Genomic DNA, 4,923 nt, shown 5'->3' on the forward strand with positions numbered 1-4,923 from the left:
CACACCTTTATTAAGTTTTTTTGTTGTCTAAAAAAAAGACTTAATAAAAGTCTACAGATTCTAAAAGTTACTCCCTCTGTTCTAAAATAGATGACTCAACTTTGTACTAACTTTAGTACAAAGTTGAGTCATCTATTTTGGAACGGAGGGAGTAAGTACGAGGCCCCAATCTCTCGATTCATCCTCTCCTCCAAACCGCCCCCAAATCAACTCGACCTGCCCTCCATGGCCGCTCCACCCCACCACCGCCACCCCAATCGTGATGTGCCCTCGCCACCGCAACCAACCACCACACCCCCACCTACACCCCCAGCCACCGCGAGTCCCCGACCCCTGCCTTCGTCGCCCCCAACGCCACACCGCAGCACCACCGAGCATACAGCTGACACAGATCTAGGTCGCCGCCGACCGGCCCCATCGCCGAGCCACTCCACCGCCGACCACTGTCCTCCGCCTAACGCTCCATTGCCACCACCATACTCTGCGAGCTTCCTCCCCCGAGCAGGACTTGTCACCGGTGCACCGACCAAGGCCGCCTCCTCTTTGTCCTCTGCCCCAAGCAACGGAGCGTCCATCCCCTCCCGCGAGCAGCTCTGCCTCCTCTACTTCCTTGTCCCAAAGAGAGCATTTGATAGGTGAGATTTGTTTGCTAACTTTTCTTTTTATTCAGTGTCTAGTAGTTTTAGTCATGAGATGCAGTGTACTAACCTAAAGCTTCAATTGGCGGAAAGTTGGCCAGATTATTTGGAATATTATTTGTATTCTTTAGTAATCTGCCTCTCAGAACATGACCCAGTTTCTCATACATTGGCTGGTTTCCGTTGTAGTCTTTTACTTGCTCTGTTCATGTGTTTGTAAGACGTTCACAAGACTGTTGTCTGTCTTAAAAAACAAATGCATCCATTTGATGCTTTGTTCGATCTGATCTAATAGCAAGTGTTTGTGATGCACTCTATAGGGATCAAGTTGTTGGGTGGCCGCCTCGTGGGAGCTACCGGAAGAACACACTAGCCGCCAATGCTACAAAGACCAAGGTGGAGAACAAAGGTAAAAGCAAGGCATGATACTGCTATGTCAAGGTCAGCATGAATGGAGTCCCATACCTAAGGAAGGTCGACCTCAAGACTTAACTCGAGCTATACAAGAATCTTTCTCTAGAGCTCGAGACGATGTTCAGCTGCTTCATCACTAGTGAGTGTCGCTATTTTCATTTGATCAATTTCCAGCTATATATGTGTAGTGTTCTTTCCTTCGTTGTTTCCAGATGTAAGTTACCATTACAAAATATAGGTTAATATCTAGTCTGCAGTAAATGTGAAGTTAGGAATCATATTTTCCTTATGCATTTTTTGGTTATTGAAGCTCTCGGGAAGACAAAAAATGCAGGACTACTTTTGAATCCCACTGGCTTAACTATGTCTACGAGGCAATCGATGACCACTAAATAATTACTCACCAGGATTAAGTGTAACATCCTTTTCAAAGGATAGAAATAAATAATTAGATATGTATATTGCTACTTGAGTGCCAGAGTCTGGTCTTTCCTAAATGGTAGGAACACAGAGGCAAAACAACATATGCCATTCACAACATTCATTCAGTATTACAGCAAAAGAAGCAGCTTTTGGTAACCTGCGTTCAGTTAGTCTATTAATGTGCAATTTCTATACAGTATTTTCCATTGTCCTTGTTCGTTACCTCCATGTTTCGCCCTCTCGTACGATTTCCCCTCCTATCGATGTTTTTTCTCAATCTGAGGCCCACCTTGTGTTTTCCCCAAGCCAATTTTTTCCTCGTGAGACAGACAACCTTTTCCAGCCTAATTTGTTTCCTAGAATCGATCATGCATCCTGCCCTATTGGGAAGTTTGATTTTTGTGCCATCATATTTTGGTATGTCCTCAACACTGCTCGCTATTCGGTGAACTGTTTCTTCTAATTCAGTGCCACATGCATCTCCTCAATCGGTTGCATGTCCTGTATATATTTAGAGTTTGTATATGAAGAAGGTTGTTTGTGTTATTTTACAGGATTGCGTACACTATGATCAGATCTGTTTGGCAGATTTGAGTACCCTGAGCTCATCTCATTTGAAGAAAGCAGCATTTTTCAGTTTCAGATTCATGTCGGCATACAAAGCTAATAGTACCACACCAAGCAATCATGTAAGTAGAATGTAAAATTTCCATTTCCCTATGAGATTTAATGATTATGAATGGCCAAGATTATACACAAAACTGGGTCATGGTGAAGCCTTTCATCAACTGTGAAAGCTCCATATAATTTTTGTCTTGTCCTTTTCTCTCCTAAATTATCGTTTTCTATGTCATTGCTTTGTGTTAACATTTTTTGTTAACCATCTTTACTATTAAAGTGGAATTGGCGATTTTGCATCGTTTTCATGGCACATACTCCCTGCCTCTCCAGTTTAACTTAGCACTAATGTGTCGGTCCTGTGTTTTAATCTTCTTCGTGAGCTTTCCAAAGGAAAAAACAAATCTTGGTGAACAATCCCAGTTCTTTGTCTATTCGTTCATTCACTCCACATGCTTAAGGTTGAGGTTGATGTTGCTTTTGCTCAGTAGTACTCACATGTCTGAGGTCGAGGCAATACTTTCATGTCTTTAGAATTAGTACTGCACATGTGACAAGTTGTACAATGATATTTTAATCAGTGTCTACGTCTAATTATGTTGTCCCGTGGCAATGCACGGGCAGATAGCTAGTATATGTAATATTCCTAGCATTACTTATGGAAATTTGTGTAACTATAGGTGTTTTCTATTTTCCTCTAAAATTGATGTATATTTGAAGGAAGCAGATTCATAACTAAAATCGTGGTATTACAGGAAAACAAATATTCTTGCAAAACATCAACAAGAGACAGGCTCACAAATGGTTCTAGGATAAATGCTCTTAGGGACCAGGAGTATGTCCTAACCTATGAAGATAAGGATGCTGATTGGAGCTCTTTGGCGATCTTCCTTGGTAATGAGTTCCTAAATTTTCTGGGTTGTGATGTCCATGCACCTAAACTTATGATGTTTTATTGTGGCATTCATCTCGTACATACAGTACTTCTGCCCACTCAGGCAATATCTCTTTTGTTGTTTTCTGCTGTGTATCTTTGGTTAGAAAACTTGGGAGATCTTGATAGGAGATTCTGATAGAACTTCTAATGTGGTAGCCTAGACTTCTACCGCAAGTGGTTTACCCTTTACACCAGCCTTTCAGAGTTGATATTTGTTGTAGTCAAAACATACTTTGCAACTTGATGAAATTTTAGGATACCCCCATGTGTAAAAATGATTTGGGGTAGTCGAGTCTTCCTAGTTCTCCATGAAACCTAGCTTGCCCTTCCTTTTATATTTAAAATGGAAGGTATATTGCCTCCCGCCTCTGCATGGGTGCACCCAGCCCTGTCTAAATCATAGTTTTGTTCGGATAATGTGTGGACAAATATTCTGCGAATAAATGATTAGGAAATTGTATGAAGAGAACATTATATGTATCCCCATAGACATGCTTGTTTCCTATAAATATATTGACATTAAATATTTAATCTGTTGATTTAAAATCTGAAACGAGAGCAGCATTTTGAGTTTATTTTTTTACAGGTTTCTAAAAGATGCAGAAGTTGATGGAAGTTTGGAAGATCTACAAGTTGCTGGAGGTTTGGAAGATCTACAAGTTAGTGGAGTGATAACATATATGTAATATGTCTTGTTTGTTGAACCTGGAGACATTGCAAAGTTTTACTCTGCTCATTTTGGTGGTTGTTTTGGCACACAAGCCATTGTATCCTCATTTTGCTTGTGGGCCACAATTAAATTGCATGATCTGACATGATTGTTTGAACATACGGATTGGATTATTAAATAAGGGATGTGTTACCCATAACAATTTAGATTGCTTGTGAAAAAACACGTGATGGCATACTAGCTGCCGGGTAAATGTGTTTGTGCAGGCAGTGAAACTGCCGGCAATTGTAGTTCCTACCCTAGGACACAGTCTGCCGGGGGAAAATAAACTGCCGGGAGATATAAAGGTCAGGCAGAGAAACTGCCGGGGATTGTTTATCTGCCGGGAGAAGTAATCCCCGGCAGCGATTGTCGTGGCAGTTCTATCTGTCGGGAGAAATTCTGTCCCGACAGTTTTTCTGCCCTCATAAGGGCGCTCTCTCGGCAGATTATATGTCTTTGCATTGGTGTTGTGGTGTAATGGATGTCTACTACATAACCTTCTTCTTGTAGACGTTGTTGGACCTCCAAGTGCAGAGGTTTGTAGGACAGTAGCAAATTTCCCTCAAGTGGATGACCTAAGGTTTATCAATCCGTAGGAGGGATAGGATGAAGATGGTCTCTCTTAAGCAACCCTGCAACCAAATAACAAAGAGTCTCTTGTGTCCCCAACACACCCAATACAATGATAAATTGTATAGGTGCACTAGTTTGGCGAAGAGATGGTGATACAAGTGGTATATGGATGGTAGATAATAGTTTTTGTAATCTGAAAATATAAAAATGGCAAGGTAACTAATGATAAAAGTGAGCACAAATGGTATTTCGATGTGTTGAAACAAGGCCTAGGGTTCATACTTTCACTAGTGCAAGTCCCCTCAACAATAATAACATACTTGGATCACATAACTATCCCTCAACATGCAACAAAGAGTCACTCCAAAGTCACTAATAGCGGAGAACAAACGAAGAGATTATGGTAGGGTACGAAACCACCTCAAAGTTATTCTTTCCAATCAATCCGTTGGGCTATTCATATAAGTGTCACAAACAGCCCTAGAGTTCGTACTAGAATAACACCTTAAGACACAAATCAACCAAAACCCTAATGTCACCTAGATACTCCAATGTCACCTCAAGTATCCGTGGGTATGATTATATGATATGCATCACACAATCTCAGA

The 4,923-nt window shown here is 41.1% G+C and overlaps 1 long non-coding RNA gene across 1 annotated transcript; it reads left to right on the forward strand.

Annotated features, from left to right (window-relative positions):
• The first annotated feature begins 226 nt into the window (after positions 1-226).
• On the forward strand, positions 227-3,902 carry LOC123185511 (uncharacterized). Its single transcript, XR_006493421.1, has 5 exons — positions 227-635; positions 959-1,191; positions 2,030-2,164; positions 2,849-2,987; positions 3,617-3,902. It is a non-coding gene; the product is annotated as an uncharacterized lncRNA (long non-coding RNA).
• Positions 3,903-4,923: the final 1,021 nt, after the last annotated feature.

The sequence above is a fragment of the Triticum aestivum genome, chromosome 2A (genome assembly GCF_018294505.1).
Source record: "Triticum aestivum cultivar Chinese Spring chromosome 2A, IWGSC CS RefSeq v2.1, whole genome shotgun sequence".
NCBI lineage: Eukaryota > Viridiplantae > Streptophyta > Magnoliopsida > Poales > Poaceae > Triticum > Triticum aestivum.